We start from the raw sequence: 23,071 nt of genomic DNA, 5'->3' as shown, positions 1-23,071 counted from the left end.
TCCTCCTCCCGGGGCTCCCTCCCCCACTCTTTGCTCTCTTCATCTCCATTACTATACCACTGGCCAGGAGAAAGGGAGAGGGAATTCCACAGGTTTCTCCACCTAGGGGAAAGCTGTTACCAGTTAACCCTTTCCAAACTGGTAGAAGGTTTTCTGTCTTTGCAGCTTATGGTAGCTTTGGTGCGTCTCGAAGTTTTTGTGAGCTATTACTGTTGCTAAGCTTTGATTGTCTGAGGACTGAATCTGGAAAGGAGCTAAAGTTAACTATCTGTTTTAATTGACTGAGTATTTGCAGTAGTCCTGATTTATCTGGCTTTAGTTGAATTATAGGAGGTTCCCAGCACTCTTGGTGAAATGGCACACCTACCCAACCCCATGGCCAGTCCTGCCAGGCCCCGGTGTGCACAGTCTTCCCTGTAAATGGGGGACCACAGCCTTTCTCTGCACTCTATTCCAGTCCATGTGGCCTGCTGCACCCAGGCAGGCATAGCCAGATATCTCTAGGGAGAGCAACCCCCCAGGGCTGCTTTTTTTCCTCTCCTGGAGGAATTTCCAATTCAATACTACTGCTGGCCTTACCTAAGGGAGCCAGAACCTTAAGCCATTAACACTTTCCAACCTGATGGGTTTTTCTCTTTGCAGTTAATGAACTATGGCTAGTTCTTTTCTGTGCTGCTGTCCCTGACTTATCTGATGAGAGTGATCACCTGTCTTGAAGGTTTTGCATTTTTTTTCCTAGTGCCATTAGAGTCTTGATTGGGAAAACTGCAACGCAAAGTTGTTTACATTATTTATCTGTTTTTCATGTTTGGGTGATTAGCCAACTAATCAGAAACATACTAATTGTTGGCTAAACTGACTCTCTAACAGCTTAATTTCTAAACCGAGTCTTCCAACTTTGGGCTTCCAGTCAGATCCCTGGAACTCTCAAAGGATGAGACTCTAAAATTTGTTAAAGTAACAGCTGCTTGAGTCAATTCAGATTATGTGAAATGTATTAAAATGTTGTAAATGGTGTCAGACCTATGCTGTATTCATGTTTTTGCTTTCCAGCTAGAGTGGTCTTATAAAAAATGAGAGTAAATTCTGTGTATACAAGCCCTTATGTTGTTAACTAAAGTAAGCCAATACCGATTGGTTCAGAGAATTAAGTTAATGCCAAAGCCCTCCGGTTTGCTTGGTAGCTCACTTGCTTGGTTTTACATGTATTTGATAAGCTTTAAACTTGTTTCTCTTAACGATGAAGATCTTTTCAAAGTTGTAAACATGTACTAGTGTCCATGTTTGCTGTCCAGGAGGAGTTATTCTTATGTTACTTAAAAGCATGGAAATGTAATTTTGACTTTTAATTCAGATAATGGTGTGGTATTCATTAATAACTCAGTGTCCTAAGTCATCTAGGCATCAATGCTAAGCAAAATGTGGGAAAATGTATTATGTGTACTTTTCACATCTTAAATTCGATAAGAGAGACTGTTTGAGTTTGTTAGCATGTATTCTCATAGACTGTCCATACATGACAATTCAAGACTCTGTAAAAGTAACTACAGGTATAAAGTTTCAGAAGGTGTGAGCAAGTCATGAAAAGTTTTCTTTAAGTTGAGTGCTAATGCCAAAATTACATTGACCTAAAATTGAAGTCTGACCTAAAGTTGAAGTTTGATCTTCTGTTACAACAATGAGGTTTTTAAAAAAAGGTGAACTAATGTTAGTAAATATCTGAAAATGGCCTAAGTCGTAAATCTTGGAATCTGTTTTTGCAAAAACTGTAACAACTAGTTTAACAGTGTCTGCTGAATCAGTTACTCTGTCAATTCTAGAGTTAGGTCCTGTAAGCTCTTTTTGACTCTGTTAAATAGTTCTGAATTATGTGAACTCCTATGTGCAAGGTTTTTCATTTCTGGTTTATTCGACAACAAGAGATATAGAATTCATGTTCTGCCAAAGTAATCTATTGTGTACTCTACTGTCTCTGTTAAGTTCAGATTGATGAAAAGCATTGTTAAATATCATTATGATTAGATCTGGCCTAAAAGTGTTAAAATCACCCTGACTAATGAATGGCTATCATTTCAGGATGTTAAGGAATTTTATTTTGACCAGATACTCTAAGTTCTCTTGGCACCTTTAACAGACTTTCTGAAAATCAAAGTTCTAAATTATCCGGACTTTTGACATCCCCAGAGGGTCCCTGGAGATGTCAAAAGAGATCTCTCATCTTGCAGAGATAATAACCAATCGGCTGTTTAGATTAAAAGTGATGCCAAGATGTGAAATGATGCTAAGCTTCAGTTATAAACGTGTTTCTTTCTAGCTGCTCCAGTCTCTGGCTCAGAAGCCAGATCCTTTAAAGAGGGACTGACGAAGTCTCCGTCCAGCTAATGCTGAACAACCAGGCATTGCTAGTTCAAATGTATTGCTAGTTCAAATGTGGATCAAACGGGAGGTCTAGCCAAAAGGGAGAAAGTGTTCCAAGAGAGACTTAGAGATGAAGGGAGATGGTTATGCGGCAGATGCTAGAGAACTGGGTTCCACGAGCCCAAGAAAGCTCTAGTGTCCACAGGCTACACAGTGAAAGCCCGGAAGCCCAACAACTTACTTATGGATTACACAGTAAGACTAGTTAAACCCAGTAAGACTAGTTAAACCCGGAAACCCAGGCCCATAACCCACTGGCTACACGGTAAATAATCCGGAAGCCAAAGGATGGCAGACACCTCTGCCACAATTTCTCCTTTAAGTCAGGCTATGCAGTAAGCACTGGTTAAACCACCAGTTAAATCTGAAAGCCCAGGAAGTCAGTCTAGAGACCCAACTCGTTGCCTCACTTATCTTCTTTTCTTTTCCAGAAGGGAAGTTACTACAGTTCTGCAGGACTCTCCACTGTGATGTGCGGTTTGATCCCCAGAACTTATGTAAGGAATGGTTGACCTTTTCTGTAATAATGGCTGGCCACAGTATAGAGGACCAAACAGCATAGCCAAAATAAGAGGCTAAACTATGAAATAATGTGACAGCTAGATTGATTTTTCCAGTGTACACAGTAAATGGGCAGAACTCCCCTTTTAAACCAAACGGAGGGATAGATAGGTAATTGCACTGATGGTCTCAAAGTATGCAAGGTCACCACAGTTGATCTTACCTAAAAGGTCATAGTTCTCCTCATGGGCACAGTTTCAACTTGCAGGAAAATACTAAGTGTCAGAATTTGCCCATGACCATATTTTTTTTTTAGCTCACCCTGACATTAAAGAAATCTTAAAATCAGGGTTGGGTTGAGCACCTGCTTGACTGACATCATAGAAGCTGCCTCCTTGGTCTACTTTATTAGAGACCATGAAAATGAGGAGCAAGCTAGCAGCAGAGGATAGCAACAAGCCATTCAATGGCTGCTTTGCACGGTGATCTGCCATCAAGGAGACCCAGCAAGGCCAGTGCACCCCAAATGGCACCTGTTGCTGATATAAGGAGCCAGGGCATTGGGCAAGCAGCTGTCATGACAGAAACTGCCTTCTGTCAGCTCTACCAACAGCAAGGCCACTGGACACAGAACTGCCCTGGGTGTCAAAGGATTCCTGGTTCAGAACCGCAGACCTTGTGGCCTGGAGCTAAAAGGTCTTTGGCTCTGCCCAGCCTCTGCCCAGCTTCCAGCTCCAGCCACTGCTATTGAGGGGATGGCCTAGGGTCAGTGAAATGCAAGTTGCCTATTTCTATCAGCCTCCTATTCAGCTCTCCTCCTAGTCCAGCCATGTAATGCAAGTCAACAGGGTGTCTCCATTAAAGGAGATTTGCATCTCTTTCAATTCTCTTCCAGCACCCCATGGATAGGTGTGGGCCTCACACACCCAGCCAGGCCTTAAAAGTCTATCCAATAGTATTTAGCTTAGAAAGCCCTACCAGCCAGTTCCTAAAAACAGGGCTTTTAGTAACAGCTAACTCAGGTAGTCCTGCACCTATTTGGACAGGTCCTCACTGAGGGCTTAAAGGGCCTATCTCTTGAGGGGGATGCACAAAAATCCATAATGTGGATGGTTAAATGTAAATAAATTGTTAGTCTGTCTCCTTTCCCAGCCTGAGACTCTAGTCTTGTACATTGGCTTATCTTTCTAGCAAAACTAGCTACTAGGTATCTGGAGGAAAACAAAGCATTGCTAGTCCATTAGAGTGTTAATTATTTAACCCTTATCCTCTCCCCTGGGGAGAGAAACCCAGCCCCAGAGAGGATATGGGCCATGCAGCAAATTCCTACTTCTGCAAACTTCAGGCAGTCCCAGTTTTTCTCTATCAGGTTACAGATTCCTAGATACAGGGAAATAGCACAGTTCCTAAACCAGGCTCTCGACAGGCAGCCAACACAGAGCCCCCTCCTTTGGGGGAAAGAGCAAACCACAGCCTTTGCTCAGCTAAAGGATGCTATGGCTGAAGCCCCTGTGCTAGGACTGCCAAGCCCAGAGAAACCCTCCAAGCTGTACATCACAGGGAGTCGCCTTATGAGGGTTAACTCAGGATCTGGGACCTGTTAAGCAACCTGTGGGCTACTTTTCTAACACCTTAGACATGGTTGCACAAGGATTGCCTCACTGCCTAAAGACAATGGCATCAGCTGCCTTGCTGACAGAGGAGGTATCTAGAATTACACTGGGGCAAGATATCGCCCTTTACACCTCACATCAAATAAATTCTCTATTAGAGCAAAAGGGCTTTCACTGGCTCACAGATAGTAGAATACTAAAATATCAGGTCCTCCTTATAAAGAACCCTCAGGTAAAAATAAGGCATTGCTCTACTCTAAACCCAGCTACTTTAATGCCAGTTCCAGGGGAAAGTGGTCCCCTCCACTCTTGTACTGAGGCTATAGACTTGATCTATGCCAGCAGAAGACTAGCACAGATGAGATTTGGTTCACAGACAGAAACAGTTTTGTCAGACAGGATCTGCTTCTCAGGGTATGCAACAGTTACAGCATGGCACGTTATTGAAGCGTGCTCTGCCCCCAGGAACTTTTGCTCAGCTAGCAGAACTGATTGCCTTAACCAGAGCTCTAGATCACACAAGGGATTTGTAAGGCATCTTCACTCTGCATGGAGACCTCAGTCTTCTGGTAAGGTAAGAAGAGCCAACCAGGCTCTATGGAAAACGTCAAGTATAGAAATATGTGCTTTGTAAGAAAGGTTTAGAAGGAAAGAGTGTTGTTGGTAAGAAAGGTTAAAAAGGAAAGAGCTTTTTAAATAAGGAAAGGACATGGTTTGTAAGAGTGACTTTATCCTGATGGCTAGTTTACTCTAGACTGAAATGGAAATGGTGAAATGTTTAAAGTAAGTTGAAGAGGGTGTGTGGAAGTCACAAAAGGTTATAAAAGAAAGAAATATTAGACATGCTAACTGCTGCTCCGAGAGGTATCTGTGTCATGCTCCAGGAAGAATGTTGTCTATGGGTCAGTCAGACTGGACAGGTACAAACACAAATTTGTACTTTTCCTGGACAATTCCAAACAGCTCCAGGACGAGGCCAAGCAGGGCTGGGATTTCTGGCCTGACATCTGGTCATGGAAATCCTGCCTATTTCCTTTCCTTGGCCCAATAACTTCTGTAATCTTGCTGCTTCTCTTTGGACCTTATGTTTTTAATGCCCTTGTTCCTTTTGTCTCTAACAGACTAAAGGCTGTCAAACTCCAAATGGTCATCAGACAAGGCTTCCAGCCCCACATAGGATGACCTGTGCAGCCCTCTGGACCAAGCAGGACAGTCTTTCCAAGGCCACTGTTGCACACCATAAGACAGATAGCAAAAGGAAAATACCCAAATCCTCCTCGATGCCCACATGCCAGCTTTGAAGAAGTTATAGAAAACGGAACTCCATCAATAATCCCAAAGAAGAATTTTGGGTATTACCTCTTGAGGGGGGAATGTTAGGTAGGAAGTGAGTTATGAGCTTATGTGTGTGTAACAGGGCTAAAGAGAAGACATCTCTGTCCAGCATATACATCTGCATCTCAAAGTCATCCCGATAATGTTTCAAGGGCAGCCTGGCCTTCGCATCCTGCCCTGCGCCCTTCTACCTGATAACCTGCCAGGTGGAGGTTCCCACTCCTTCTGCCTGACAAGCTTCCACAATCTCCCAGGTGCAGCCTAGTATCTGCATCTCCAACACCCTATTCCCTTCCTCCTGTCTGATAACATTTGCATCCATAAAGTCCTTTGTGTCAGACCTTCAAGAGAGGTTTTTCTATTTACATCCAAAAAGACCTTTGTTCCAAGAGGAGAGGAGGTGGGGAAGCAAGACCCATCTCCTTAGAAACACCCAGCCTCAACTGGACTGTGCGCTCAGCCACCTGCATCTTTGCTGAGCTGCCCACCTGGCCTGGTCAGGTGCAATCTCTCCACTCAACATGTAACCTCCCTCCTTCCTCCTCCCCAGTCTCTCAGGGTCTGTATGGAGAGGTGTCCATCCATCCTTACAGATGTTCCTTCCCTAATAAACCTGGCTATTTTACCTCCCACTAAAAAAATAAATAAATAAAAAATAAAAACACAACAAATTGGAGTTTTATGCTTAGAAGTCTACAGGCAACATGACCAAGATGATTTTTCTGTTTTGGAAAATGAAATGTAACCCATATGTAGAAGGGACAGTTTTTCATTCCATACAAAATGAGTGTGATGGCGATTTTGTGTTTAATTCCATCAGAATTCCACAGGGAGTCGGCATGGAGTGGTGGATCCAACCATAAGCATCAGGTTTGCTTGTGCCTAAAATAATGCCTGTATTTACAAGGACTCTGATTTCTTTGCTTCTTTTCCAATTTTTCTTATTTATCCGGGTGCAAGAAACCCAAATCACCTGGTTTCGTTGTGGCTAAATCAAGCCCAATATTGCTAAGGGCTCTTTGATTTCTTTGCTTATTTTCAAATTATTCTTATTGATCATGTTTTGTAGTGGATTTCATGATGTTCCCTATTGTTTTCAGGCTGGAATATGGAGTTCAGAGCATGGGAGGAATTTTCTCTTTCAATCAGGGCACAGGTTTTGGCTGGCTCCCCTTCTTGCTTTCTTTCATTGTTTTGGGTGCCCCAGCCCATGTTTGGGTTCTTGATCAGCAATTTCCTCCATTTTTTCTGGGTCTGAGTTTGTTTTCCCTTCTTCCTTCACTGCATTTTGTATTCTGATGCAATAAAAACACGAGTTTAGACAGAGTATCCATTATTCCAAAACAGAACCAATTGGTTTGTTATGCTTAGAAATCTAGAGGCCACACGTCCTAGATGAGTTTTTGTGTTTTGGAAAAAGAAATGTAACCCTTTTGTAGAAAGGACACAGTTGAATTTTCTCCCAAACGAGGGTGCCTGGGATTTTCTGGTTAATTCAATCAGAATTCCACAGCCAGTAGGCTAGGGGGGTTGATCCAACCAGAAACATCCGGATTCCTTTGACTAAATCAAGCCCAAATATGGTAAAGGACTCTTAGATTTCTTTGGATTGTTTTGATTTGTTTTGTTTTTTCACACTTTCCTTATTTCTCAAGTGTTGTAATGAATTTTATGATGTGACCTTCTGCTGGAGGATGGAATAAGGCATGGAGGAAAGTTCTTTTTCAATCAGGGCCCAGGTTTTGGCTTGCTGCAATTCTAGATTTCTGTCATGGTTTTGGGTGCCTCAGCCCAATTTTGGTCTCTTTATCAGTAATTTCCTCAATTTTTTCTGGGTCTGAGTTTGTTTTGCCTTCTTCCTCCCCTACATTTTGCGTTCCTTTCAATAATAAAAAGAATGTAGACAGAGGCTCCATTAGGATCTAAGAAACACAACAGATTCTAATTTTATGCTTAGAAATCTACAGAAAATCTGACCAAAGTGAATGTTTTGTTTTGTTTGTTTTGGAATGTGAAATGTAACCCATTTCTAGAAGGGAAAGATTTTTATTCCCTCCAAACCGAGTGTGACTGTGATTTTCTGGTTCATTCAATCAGAATTCCACAGCCAGTCGGCTAGGAATGTTGGATGAAACCCGAAAAACCTGGTTTACTTGTGACTAAATCAAGCTAAATATCACTAAGGACACTTTGATCTTTGTTATTTTCATAAGCTCCTTATTTATCATGGTTTTTAATGAAGTTGATGATGTTACGTTTTGTTTTGAGGCTGGAATATGGAGTTCAGGGGAATATGGAGAATTTGCGTTAGGTAATCGTGATGCATTAGCTATAGCTCTATATACTATAAATTTTTTGAATTGAAAAAGTGTGGCAAAACTCCTGCTGTGTTACATTCCTATTTGGCCGACAAGGAGCCAGTGCAGTGGGTTATGTGGAAGGACTTACAAGATAACAAATGGAAAGGCCTGTATCCCCCACTGAGAAGGGTATGAGGCGCTGTCTGCTTTTTTCCGAAGGGAGCTTCCCAACCGATTTGGACGCCAGAAAGGAGGATTCGACTCCTCGCAAAAATCCCTGATGAACTCTTCCCAGTGGAAATGACAACAGACTCAACGACAATAGAAAGTGACTAGCTTATAAGTGATGAAGAGACTGTTTCTTTGCCTATTGATAGTCTTATTGATTGCCTTCCTCCTAATCAGCAGAGTCATGCTGGCAGTAGTCAAGAGTCAGCAACGCACTAACCTAGTGTTCCAACATGCTATGCTTGCTATGTATCGCTCTGACCCTCAGCAACAGATATGGCTTGACATGATGGAACGGTAGCCAAAGATGGGTAATCACTGGCGAGTGCCCCTAGCAACCTAAGACAGAACTTGGGACATGCTTCCCAATGTTTCAATGATGGGTAAGCAGGTGGCACGTCGCTGGGAACCTAAGACAGGCATGACTCTGTGCCATAAATAACAAAAAAAGGGGGAGCTGTGGGGAACCGCAGGCTGGCCACCTGTAAGAACCTCCTTATCTGCATAGCTTGCAGCAATCGGTGGACCACAAGGCCCAGGAAAACAGCCAGGTGAAACAGATGAAACAGAATGGACTCTGCATAAACAACTAGGAGGAACCCGGTGAAACAGATGAAGTTGAGGCAGGACAGACTCTGCATAAACAACAAGGAAGAACCAGGTGAAACAGATGAACTTTTGACCTGAGACTATATGCGTCCTTTCATCTGATTGGATGATACCAGTGTGAATTGCACGTGAAGAGAGCCGCTATTGGCTGTGGAGTGGATGCTCCATGGACTTGGGGTATAAAGAGACATTGGGAATTGGGCTTGGAGCTGCTCCTCCTTCTCTTTTCTTCCCCCCCCCCTTTGCTTCTGCCCACACAAGTAAAAGTTCCTTGAGAACTGAGAAACAGTGACCGTGTCGTGATTGCGTTGGACCCTTGCTGGCGAGGGTCTGACAAATGGGACTAAATCAAGCCTAATTAGGCTAATGATTCTTTGACTTCTTTGGTTTTCTTTCACACTTTTCTTATTTGTTGTGGTTTGTAATGAATTTGATGTTGTTACCTTTTACTCGGGGCTGGAATATGGAGTTCAGGGCACGGGAGGAATGCTCTTTTTCAATCAGGGCACAGGTTTTGGTTTGCTCCAATTCTAGGTTTCTTTCATTATTTTGGGTGCCTCAGCCGATTTTTGGTTTATTTATCAGCAATTTCTGAAATATTTTCTGGGTCTGAGTTTGTTTTGCCTTCTTCCTTTCTTGCGTATTGTATTCTGACACAATAAAACCAAGAGTGTAGACAGGGTATCCATTATGATATAAAAAACAGAACAAATTGGAGTTTTATGCTTACAAATCTACAGACAACATGTAGGGTAAGGCACCCGCCACGACCCGGTCAGTCGGGAGAAAGGGTTTTACCCATTTTGGGGGATATTGTGCCAGGTCTTCCCACACAAAGATATAGGGCACTTGATCCGGGTGCCCTTCCTTGCCTTCCCTGCAGACCTGGCTCTTCACCTGTAAGATAATTCGAGAGTCAAAATTCCCATCCCGCGGCCACCCGATATTGAAGGCTGGCCACTCGGACGTACAAAAACTTGTCCAGTTCTTCTTCTGCACTCTCACAGACAAGTTTTGGGCCCGCTCCCGGACCTCTTTCCAATGATCTAAAGTAAGACTCAAAGGTGTAGTTAATTCCTGTCCCATGTTGAAGGGGAAAGGCAAATAAGGAAGATATATTAAAACACAGAAAACAACCACAAGACTCACAAGACTCCCAAAGACACTGCGCGCAAAACCAAGACAAAACTGAAACCAAAACTTCCGAGGGGAGCTGCCACCTCCCACGGAACAAGGAAAAACTAAAATTCAGACGAGAGCGGCCAGCTGACTAAGCTCTCCTAAAGAAGGAGGGGGATTCCACGTCCCCTCCACCACCGGAGCGTCCTCCAGTGGTTCGAGCCAGGGGCGCTGGGCACGTCTGCCCCTACCCACTATCAGCTCGATACAGATACAGGTCCTGTACAGGCACAATCTCAGTAAAACATGAACCTCCGGTACGTCAAGCGCCCCGGGAAAAAATAAAAAAAATCAACAAAACACACAAAAACACTTAAAACAGCAAAAACTTACCTCCGATTGGAAAATGGAGCGTGGGTCTGGGGTCTCCAATCCCGGACGAGCCCCCAAGAATGTAAGACCCCCGACAGGTGTCTCACACTTTTACCGACCCCAGAAACACGAATTCCAGTCCAATCGCTGCAAGTGCATGAGGAAGTTTATTACATCTGCGCAGATGGGCCAACTCTTAAGCACAACAACACCCTCTGGTGGAGTGCGAGAAGAGAGGCGCCGATCATCAACCGCACAGCATATTTAAGATTGAAAACCACAACATTAGCATATCTCCACATCATTGCCAAGAATCACAAGATAAACCACAGCATGACGAATACATCACAAGATAAAGGGTTTTTCCAGGGTGAGGGGACAAAAAACCTTGAGCAAGCATAAACACGGGGTCATCATAACCAAAAACTCAACATAGCTCCTAAAATAATTATCACATGCTCCATTATCTCATAAAAGCATTAGCACAATCATCACATGTTACAAGGTCATCTAAAGTCTAGTTATTTTAAACAAAATGCATTTTGCAAGCCAAAGCATTTTGCACAGAAGCAAGATATGCAGTTAGCTCAAGCGACTTCATTTTAACCCCATCCTGCCTCAATTTCACAGAAGGGACGGATTTAATTTCCTCCAAAGCAAGTGTGAATGCAATTTTCTGTTTTATTCACTCAGAATTCTGTAGCCAGTCGGCCAGGAGTGGAGGATGAAACCCGAAAAACCTGGTTTACTTGTGACTAAATCAAGCTAAATATCACTAAGAACTCTTTGATCTTTGTTATTTTCTCATGCTTCTAATTTATCATGTTTTGTACTGAATTTGATGATGTTACATTTTGTTTTGAGGCTTGTATATGGAGTTCAGGGGATGGGAGGAATGGTCTTTTTCATTCAGAGCACAGGTTTTGGTTTTCTCCAATTCTATGTCTCTTTCATTGTTTTGGGTGCCTCAGCCAATTTTTGGTTTCTTTATAGGCAATTCCCTAAACTTTTCCTGAGTCTACTTTGTTTTGCTTACTTCCTTCTGTACATTTTGTGCTTAGAAATCTACAGGCTACATGACCAAGATGAGTTTTTGTGTTTTTCAAAATGAAATGTAAACTCTTTGTAGAATGGATATATTTTAATACCCTCCAAACCTGTGTGACTGCTACTATCGGGTTGATTCCATTAGAATTCCAAATTGGCTGAGAGTGGTGCATGAACCCGGAAACATCCAGTTTACTTGTGACTAAATCAAGCCCAATGTCACTAAGTATTCTTTGATTCCTTTGGTTTTTTTCACACTTTTGATAATTATCATGTTTTGTAATGAATTGCATGATGTTACCTTTTCTTTTGAGCTGGAATATGGAGTTCAGGGCACGGGAGCAATGCTCTTTTCAATCAGGTACAGGTTTGTTTTTCTGTTTTTCAAAACTATTTGTAGAAAGGACAGATTTTAATACCCTCCTGAAAGAGTGTGACAGTGATATCCTGATTAAATCCATCAGAATTCCACAGCCAGTTGGCTGGGACAGGTGGATGAAATAGGGAGCATCCGGTTTACTTGTGATTAAAAAAACCCAATATCACTAAACACTCTTCAACTTCTTTCATTTTTTTCATACTTTTCTTATTTATCATGGTTTGTATTGAATTGGACGATGTTACCTTTTGTATTCAGGCTTGAATATGGAGTGCTAGGCACAGGAGGTATGGTCTTTTTCCATCAGGGCACAGATTTTGGCTTGCTCCAATTCTAGCTTTCTTTCATTCTTTTGGTTGCCTCACCTGATTTCTGTTTCTTTTACAGTAATTTCCTAATTTTTTCTTGGTCTAAGTTTGTTTTACCTTCTTCCTTCCCTGTATTTTGTATTCTGATGAGTGAATACAACAGCTTAGAAAGAGTGTCCATTATGATATTAAAAAATAACCAACAGATTGGCATTTTATGCTTAGAGATATACAGACAACATGACCAAGATGAGTTTTTGTGTTTTGGAAAAAGAAATGTAATGCATTTGTAGAAGGCTCAGATTTTAATACCCTCCAAAAAGAGTGTGACAATGATTTTCTTAGTTCCATCAGAATTCCACAGCCAGTTGGCTGGTAGGGGTGGATGAAACGGGGAGCATCTGTTTACTTGTGATTAAAAAAATGCAATATCAGTAAGCACTCTTTGATTTCTTTGGTATTTTTCACACTTTTCTTATATATCATGGTTTGTAATGAATTGGATGATGTTACCTTTTCTTTTGAGGCTGGAATATGGAGTTCAGGGAATGAGAGGTATGGTCTTTTTTAATCAGGGCAATGGTTTTTGCTTGCTCACATTCTAGATTTCTTTCATTGTTTTTGGGTGCCTCAGCCGATTTTTGGTTCCTTTATAGGCAATTCCCTAAACTAGTCCTGAGTCTACTTTGATTTGCTTACTTCTTTCTGCACATTTTGTATCTAATGCAAAAAAAGGAGTGTAGACTGAGTATCCATTATGATAGAAATTACACAACAAATTGGGATTTTATGCTGAGAAATCTACAGGCAACACGACCAAGATGAGTTTTTGTGTTTTGGAAAATGAAATGTAGCCCATTTTTACAAGGCACAGTTTTAATTCTCTCGACAACGAGTGTGCCTGGGAGTTTCTGGTTAATTGCATCAGAATTCCACTGCCAATTGGCTGGGAGGGGTGGATGAAACCAGAAACATACGGTTTACTTGTGACTAAATCAAGCCCAGTATCGCTAAGGACTCTTTGATTATTTTGCTTTTTTTTCCCCCACACTTTTGATAATTATTATGTTTTGTAATGTTTTGGATGATGTGACCTTTTGTTTTGAGGCTGGAATATGAAGTGCCAGACATGGGAGGAATGGTCAATTTCAGTCAGGGCACAGCTTTTGGCTTGCTCCAATTGTAGCTTTCTTTCCTTGTTTTGGTGCCTCAGCCGATTGTTGGTATTCTTATCAGCAATTTCCTAAACTTTTTCTGGGACTGAGATTTTTTTACCTTCTTCCTTCCTTGGATAATGTATTCTGATGCTTAAAAGCAACATTTTAAACAGAGTATCCAATGTAATATAAAAAACAGAACAAATTGGGATTTTATGCTTAGAAATCTATAGACAACACGACGAAGATGAGGTTTTGTGTTTTTGAAAATGAAATGTAACCCATTTGTAGAAGAGTCAGATGTGAATATTCTCCAAAATCTTTGAGACTGGGATTTTCTGGTTAATTGCATAAGAATTCCACAGCCAGTCTACTGGGATGGTTCAATGATACAGGAAATATCCGGTTTACTTGTGACTCAATCCAGAACTATATGGCTAAAGGATTATTTGATTTCTTTGTTTTTTTCACACTTGTCTTATTTATTATCATGGTATGTAATGAATTGGATGATGTTTTAGAAAGCAACATGTAATCCATTTGTAGAAGGGACAGATTTTAATACCCTCCAAAAAGTGTGTGACAATGATTTTCTTGTTAAATCCATCAGAATTCCACAGCCAGTTGGCTGGGACAGGTCGATGAAACAGGGAGCATCCGGTTTACTTGTGATTAAAAAAAACCAATATCAGTAAGCACTTTTTGATTCCTTTGTTTTTTTTCACTCTTTTCTTATTTATCATGGTGTGTAATGAATTGGACAATGTTTCCTTTTGTTTTCAGGCTTGAATATGGAGTGCTAGGCACAGGAGGTATGGTCTTTTTCCATCAGGGCACAGATTTTGGCTTGCTCCAATTCTAGCTTTCTTTCATTCTTTTGGTTGCCTCACCTGATTTCTGTTTCTTTTACAGTAATTTCCTAATTTTTTCTTGGTCTAAGTTTGTTTTACCTTCTTCCTTCCCTGTATTTTGTATTCTGATGAGTGAATACAACAGCTTAGAAAGAGTGTCCATTATGATATTAAAAAATAACCAACAGATTGGCATTTTATGCTTAGAGATATACAGACAACATGACCAAGATGAGTTTTTGTGTTTTGGAAAAAGAAATGTAATGCATTTGTAGAAGGCTCAGATTTTAATACCCTCCAAAAAGAGTGTGACAATGATTTTCTTAGTTCCATCAGAATTCCACAGCCAGTTGGCTGGTAGGGGTGGATGAAACGGGGAGCATCTGTTTACTTGTGATTAAAAAAATGCAATATCAGTAAGCACTCTTTGATTTCTTTGGTATTTTTCACACTTTTCTTATATATCATGGTTTGTAATGAATTGGATGATGTTACCTTTTCTTTTGAGGCTGGAATATGGAGTTCAGGGAATGAGAGGTATGGTCTTTTTTAATCAGGGCAATGGTTTTTGCTTGCTCACATTCTAGATTTCTTTCATTGTTTTTGGGTGCCTCAGCCGATTTTTGGTTCCTTTATAGGCAATTCCCTAAACTAGTCCTGAGTCTACTTTGATTTGCTTACTTCTTTCTGCACATTTTGTATCTAATGCAAAAAAAGGAGTGTAGACTGAGTATCCATTATGATAGAAATTACACAACAAATTGGGATTTTATGCTGAGAAATCTACAGGCAACACGACCAAGATGAGTTTTTGTGTTTTGGAAAATGAAATGTAGCCCATTTTTACAAGGCACAGTTTTAATTCTCTCGACAACGAGTGTGCCTGGGAGTTTCTGGTTAATTGCATCAGAATTCCACTGCCAATTGGCTGGGAGGGGTGGATGAAACCAGAAACATACGGTTTACTTGTGACTAAATCAAGCCCAGTATCGCTAAGGACTCTTTGATTATTTTGCTTTTTTTTCCCCCACACTTTTGATAATTATTATGTTTTGTAATGTTTTGGATGATGTGACCTTTTGTTTTGAGGCTGGAATATGAAGTGCCAGACATGGGAGGAATGGTCAATTTCAGTCAGGGCACAGCTTTTGGCTTGCTCCAATTGTAGCTTTCTTTCCTTGTTTTGGTGCCTCAGCCGATTGTTGGTATTCTTATCAGCAATTTCCTAAACTTTTTCTGGGACTGAGATTTTTTTACCTTCTTCCTTCCTTGGATAATGTATTCTGATGCTTAAAAGCAACATTTTAAACAGAGTATCCAATGTAATATAAAAAACAGAACAAATTGGGATTTTATGCTTAGAAATCTATAGACAACACGACGAAGATGAGGTTTTGTGTTTTTGAAAATGAAATGTAACCCATTTGTAGAAGAGTCAGATGTGAATATTCTCCAAAATCTTTGAGACTGGGATTTTCTGGTTAATTGCATAAGAATTCCACAGCCAGTCTACTGGGATGGTTCAATGATACAGGAAATATCCGGTTTACTTGTGACTCAATCCAGAACTATATGGCTAAAGGATTATTTGATTTCTTTGTTTTTTTTCACACTTGTCTTATTTATTATCATGGTATGTAATGAATTGGATGATGTTTTAGAAAGCAACATGTAATCCATTTGTAGAAGGGACAGATTTTAATACCCTCCAAAAAGTGTGTGACAATGATTTTCTTGTTAAATCCATCAGAATTCCACAGCCAGTTGGCTGGGACAGGTCGATGAAACAGGGAGCATCCGGTTTACTTGTGATTAAAAAAAACCAATATCAGTAAGCACTTTTTGATTCCTTTGTTTTTTTTCACTCTTTTCTTATTTATCATGGTGTGTAATGAATTGGACAATGTTTCCTTTTGTTTTCAGGCTTGAATATGGAGTCCTGGGCACTGGAGGTATGGTCTTTTTCCTCGGGGCATAGATTTTGCTTGTTCCAATTCTAGATTTCTTTCATTCTCCTGGTTGCCTCAACTGATTATTGTTTCTTTTACAGTAATTTCCTAATTTTTTCTAGGTCTGAGTATTTTTACCTTCTTCCTTCCCTGTATTTTGTATTCTGATGAATAAAAGCAACAGTTTAGACAGAGTATCCTTTATGATATTAAAAAAAAAACAACTAATTGGCATTTTATGCTTAGAAATCTACAGGCAACATGACCAAGATGATTTTTTGTGTTTTCAAAAGCGACATGTAATCCACTTGTAGAAGGGAAAGATTTTAATACCTCCAAAAAGAGTGTGACAACGTTTTTCTTGGTAATTCCATCAGAATTCCACAACCAGTTGGCTGGAAGGGGTGGATGAAACAGGGTGCATCTGTTTACTTGTGATTAAAAAAACCCAATATCAGTAACCACTCTTTGATTTCTTTGTTTTTTTCACACTTTTCTTTTTTATCATGGTTTGTAATGAATTGAATGTTGTTACCTTTTGTTTTGAGGCTGGAAAATGGAGGGCCGGGCAAGGGAGGTATGGTCTTTTTCATTCAGGGCACAAGTTTTGGCTTGCTCCCATTCTAGATTTCTTTCATTGTTTTGGGTGCCTCAGCTGATTTTTGGTTCCTTTATAGGCAATTCCCTAAACTTTTCCTGAGTCTAATTTGTTTTGCTTACTTCTTTCTGTACATTTTGCATTCTAATGCAAAAAAAAAACAAACAAAGAAAAAAACAGGAGTGTAGATAGAGTATCCATTATGATAGAAATAACACAACAAATTGGGATTTTATGCTGAGAAATCTACTGGCAACATGACCAAGATAGTTTTTGTGTTTTGGAAATGGAAATGTAGCCCATTTTTACAAGGAACAGTTTAAATTCTCTCCACAATGAGTGTGTTGGGAGTTTCTGGTTAATTGCATCAGAATTCCACTGCCAGTTGGCTGGGAAGGGTGGATGGAAGCAGAAACATCTGGTTTACTTGTGACTAAATCAAGCCCAGTATCGCTAAGGACTCATTGATTTCTTTGGTTTTTTTTCATACTTCTTATTTATCATGATTTGTAATTAATTGGTGATGTTACCATTTCTTTTGAGGCTGGAATATGCAGTTCAGAGCACAAGAGCTATGGTTTTTTTTCAATCAGGGTACAGGTTTTGGCTTGCTCCCATTCTAGCTTTCTTTCCTTGTTTTGGTGCCTCAGTCGATTGTTGGTTTCTTTATCAGCAATTTCATAAACATTTTTTGAGTCTGAGTTCATTTTTCTTCTCCATTCCCTGCATTTTGTATTCTGATGCAATAAAAAAGCAGCATAGAAAGAGTATCCAATATGATATAAAAAAATGGGATTTTATGCTTAGAATTCTACAGGCTACAAGAAGAAGATGAGTTTTTGTGTTTTTCAAAATGAAATGTAAACTCTTTGTAGAAGAGATCGATTTTAATACCCTCCAAAACCTGTGTGACTGCGATTATCTGGTTGGTTCCATCAGAATTCCACAGTCAGGTGGCTGAGAGGGGTGGATGAACCCTGAAACATCCGGTTTACTTGTGACTAAATCAAGCCCAATATCGCTAAGTATTCTTTGACTCCTTTGGTTTTTTTCACACTTTTGATAATTATCATGTTTTGTAATGAATTGGATGATGTTACCTTTTGTTTTGAGGCTGGAATATGGAGTGCTGGACATTGGCAGAATGGTCACTTTCAATCAGGGCACAGCTTTTGGCTTGCTCCATTTCTAGCTTTCTTTCCTTGTTTTGGTGCCTCAGACGATTGTTGGTTTCTTTATCAGCAATTTCCTAAACTTTTTCTGGGTCTGAGTTTTTTTTACCTTCTTCCTTCCCTGGATTATGTATTCTGATACTTAAAAGCAACAGTTTAGACAGAGTATCCAATGTGATATAAAAAAACAGAATAAATTGGGATTTTATGCTTAGAAATCTACAGACAACATGACGAAGATGAGGTTTTGTGTTTTTGAAAATGAAATGTAACCCATTTGTAGAAGAGACAGATTTGAATACCCTCCCAAACATTTGAGCCTGGGATTTTCTTTTTAATTCCATCAGAATTCCACAGCCAGTCTGCTGGGAGGGTTGGATGAAACCGGAAACATCCAGTTTACTTCTGACTCAATCCAGAACCATATGGCTAAGGATTATTTGATTTCTTTGTTTTTTTCACACTTGTCTTATTTATCATGGTATGTAATGAATTGGATGATGTTACCTTTTCTTTTGAGGCTGGAATATGGAGTTCATGGCACGGGAGCAATGCTCTGTTCAATCAGGTACAGGTTTTGTTTTTCTGTTTTTCAAAACTATTTGTAGAAAGGACAGATTTTAATAGCCTCCTAAAAGAGTGTGACAGCGATTTTCTGATTAAATCCATCAGAATTCCACAGCCAGTTGGCTGGGACAGGTGGATGAAATGTGGATAATCCGGTTTACCTGTGATTAAAAAAACCCAATATCAGTAAGCACTCTTTGATTTCTTTCATTTTTTTCATACTTTTCTTATTTATCATGGTTCGCAATGAATTGGACGATGTTACCTTTTGTTTTCAGGCTGGAATATAGAGTTCTGGTCACGGGAGTATGGTCGTTTTCCATCAGGGCACAGATTTTGGCTTGCTCCAATTCTAGCTTTCTTTCATTCTTTTGGTTGCCTCACCTGATTTCTGTTTCTTTTACAGTAATTTCCCATTTTTTCTTGGTCTAAGTTTGTTTTACCTTCTTCCTTCCCTGAATTTTGTATTCTGAGGAATAAAAACAACAGTTTAGACACAGTATCCATTATGATATTAAAAAAACCAACAAATTGGCATTTTATGCTTAGAAATCTACCTGCAACATGACCAAGATGAGTTTTTTGTGTTTTGGAAAGTGACATGTAATCCATTAGTAGAAGGGACAGATTTTAATACCCTCCAAAAAGAGTGTGGCAATGATTTTCTGGTTATATGCATCAGAATTCCACAGCCAGTGTGCTGGAAGGGGTAAATGAAACAGGGAGCATCCTGTTTACTTGTGATTTAAAAAACCCAATATCACTAAGCACTCTTTGATTTCTTTGTTTTTTTCACACTTCTCTTATTTATCATGGTGTGTAATGAATTGGATGATGTTACCTTTTGTTTTGAGGCTGGAATATGGTGTTCAGGGCATGAGAGGTATGGTATTTTCAATCAGGGTACTGGTTTTGGCTTGCTACAATTTTTGTTTCCTTCCTTGTTTTGGTGCCTCAGCCGATTGTTGGTATCTTTAACAGCAATTTCCTAACTTTTTCTATGTCTGAGTTATTTTGCCTTCTTCTTTCCAAACATTTGTATTCTGATGCAATAAAAACAACAGTTTAGAAAGAGTATCCAGTATGATATGAAAACCTTAAGAAATTGGGACTTTAAGCTTAGAAATCTAAAGACAACACAACGAAGAGAGGGTTTTGTGTTTTGGAAAATGAAATGTATTTTTTTAGAAAGGACAGATTATAATATCCTCCAAAAGAAGTATGGCTGTGATTCCCAACATTTTGCGTTCACATACCTTAAAAATAGGAGTGTATATAAAGAATCCATTATGACATAAGAAACACAACAAATTGGAATTTTATGCTTAGGAATCTTCATGAAACATGACCAAGGTGAGTTTTTCAGTTTTGGAAAATTAAATATACTCCTTTTGTGAGGGCACATATTTTGATACCCTCCAAAATAACTGTGTCTGCAATTTTCTGGTTAACTCAATCAGAATTCCATAGCCTGTCACCTGGGTGGAGTGCATGTAAGCAGAAACATCCAGTACTTTAAATCAATCAAGCTGAATTAGGCTAATGAATTTCTTGGTTTTTTTTCACACTTTTCTTGTTTATCATGGCTTGCAATAAATTTGATGATGTCACCTTTCGATATGAGGCTGGAATATGGAGTTCAGGGGATGGGAGGAATGGTATTTTTCCATCAGGGCACAGGTTTTGGCTTGCACCAATTCTGCATTTCTTTCATTCTTTTGGGTGCCTTAGCCAATTTTTGGTTTCTTTATCAGCAATTTCCTAAACTTTTTCTTGGTCTAAGTTTTTTTTGCCTTCTCCATTCTCTGCATTTTGTATTCTAATGCAATGGAAACAACAGTGTAGACAGAGTACCAGTATGATATCAAAACACAACAAATTGGAGTTTTATGCTTAGAAATCTACAGGCAACATGACCAAGATGAATTTTTCTGATTTGGAAAATGAAATGTAACCCATATGTAGAAGGGATAGTTTTTCATGCCATATATATGAGTGTGACTGTGATGTTGTGTTTAATTCAATCAAAGTTCCACAAGCAGTGGGCTGGGATGGGTGGATTCAACCACAAGCATCAGGTTAACTTGTGCCTAAATCAAACCCAGTATTGCCAAGGACTCTGATTTCTTTGCTTCTTTTCAAATTTTTCTTTTGTATCATGGTGCATGAAACCCGAATCACCTGGTTTAGTTGTGGCTAAATCAAGCCCAATATCACTAATTGCTCTTTGATTTCTTTACTTCTTTACAAATTATTCTTATTGATCATGTTTTGTAGTGAATTTCATGGTGTTATCTCTTGTTTTCAGGCTGGAATATGGAGTTCAGAGCATGGGAGGCATTTTCTCTTTCAATCAGGGCACAGGTTTTGGCTGGCTCCACTTCTTGTTCTCTTTCATTGTTTTTGGTGCCCCAGCCCATGTTTGGGTTCTTGATTGGCAATTTAATCAATACTTTCTGGGTCTGTTTTTGTTTTGCCTTCTGACTTCCCTGCATTTTGTATTCTGACAACATAAAAACACGAGTTTAGACAGAGTATCCATTATTTCAAAATGTATTTGATGATGTTTTGAAGCTGGAATATGGAGTTCAGAGCATGGGAGGAATGGTATTTTTCATTCAGAGCACAGGTTTTGGCTTGCACCAATTCTACGTTTCTTTCATTGTTTTGGGTGCCTCAGCCGATTTTTGATTTCTTGATCAGCAATTTCCTCAATTTTTTCTGGGTCTGCGTTTGTTTTGCCTTCTTCCTTCCTGCATTTTGTATTCTGACACTCACAAAAAACGAGTTTAGACAGAGTATCCATTATTTAAAACTAGAACCAATTGGCTTGTTATGCTTAGAAATCTACAGGCCACACGACCAAGATGAGTTTTTGTGTTTTGGAAAAAGAAATGGAACTCTTTTGTAGAAAGGACACAGTTGAATTTTCTCCCAAAGGAGTGTGCCTGGGATTTTCTGGTTAATTCAATCAGTGTTCCACAGCCAGTTGGCTGGGAGGGGTGGATCCACCCAGAAACATCCAGTTCACTTTGACTAAATCAAGCCCAATATGGTTAAGAACTCTAGCATTTCTTTGTTTTTGTCATTTTTTTTCACCCTTTTCTTCTTTCTCAAGTGTTGTAATGAATTTTATGATGTGACCTTCTGCTGGAGGGTGGAATAAGGAGTTCAGGGCATGGAGGAAAGTTCTTTTTCAATCAGGGCACAGGTTTTGGCTTGCTGCAATTCGAGATTTCTGTCATGGTTTTGGGTACTTCAGCCCATTTTTGGTCTCTTGATCGGCAATTTTCTCAATTTTTTCTGGGTCTGAGTTTGTTTTGCCTTCTTCCTTCCCTACATTTTGTATTCCTTTGCAATAAAAATAAGAGTGTAGACGGATATCCATTAGGTTATAAGAAACACAACAGCTTGGAATTTTATGCTTAGAAATCTACAGGAAACCCAACCAAAGTGAATGTTTTGTTTTGGAATGAGAAATGTAACCCATTTGTAGAAGGGACTGATATTTATTCCCTCCAAACCGAGTGTGACTGTGATTTTCTGGTTAATTCAATCAAAATTCCACAGCCAGTCAGCTAGGAGTGGTGGATGAAACCCGAAAAACCTGGTTTACTTTTGACTAAATCAAGCTAAATATCACTAAGGACTCTTTGATCTCGGTTATTTTCATATATTTCTTATTTATCATGGTTTGTAATGAATTTGATGATGTTACGTTTTGTTTTGAGGCTGGAATATGGAATTCAGGGGATGGGATTGTGAGTCTATGCTTAGAAATGCAGACAACACAACCAAGATGAGGTTTTGTGTTTTGTAAAATGAAATGTAACCCATTTGTAGCAGGGACAGATTTCAACACCCTCCAAACCTGTGTGCTGGTTAATTGCATCAGAATTCCACAGCCAGTTGCAGGGAAGGGGTGAATGAAACTGGAAACCTCTGGTTTATTAGTGACTAAGTGAAGCCCAATATCGCTAAGGACACTTTGATTCCTTTGGTTTTTTTTCACACTATTTTTATTTATCATGGTTTGTAATGAATTGGATGATGTTACCTTTTGTTTTGCAGCTGGAATATGCAGTTAAGGGCACAGGAGGAATGGTCATTTTCCATCAGGGTCCAAGTTTTGGCTTGCTCCAATTCTAGCTTTCTGTCATTGTTTTTGGAGCCTCAACTGATTTTTTTTATCTATCAGCAATTTGCTAAATTTTTCTTGCTCTAATTTCAATTTGACTTCTCCTTCCCTGCATTTGGTATTCTGATACATAAAAACAACAGTTTGGAGAGAGTATCCATTATGATATAAAAAAAACAACAAATTAGCGTTTTATGCTTAGAAACGTACAGGCAACACCACCAAGAATAACTTTTGTGTTTTGGAAAATGAAATGTAACCCATTTTTACAAGGCACAGTTTTAATTCCCTCAACAATGAGTGTTCCTGGGATTCTCTGGTTAATTGCATCAGAATTCCATAGCCAGTAGCCAGTCAGCTGGGAGGATTGGATGAAACCAGGAATATCCAGTTTACTTGTGTCTAAATCA

Source organism: Lepus europaeus, chromosome 3 (genome assembly GCF_033115175.1).
Source record: "Lepus europaeus isolate LE1 chromosome 3, mLepTim1.pri, whole genome shotgun sequence".
Classification (NCBI taxonomy): Eukaryota; Metazoa; Chordata; class Mammalia; order Lagomorpha; family Leporidae; genus Lepus; species Lepus europaeus.
The sequence above is the reverse complement of the archived record's forward strand: the minus strand, read 5'-3'. Positions refer to the sequence as shown.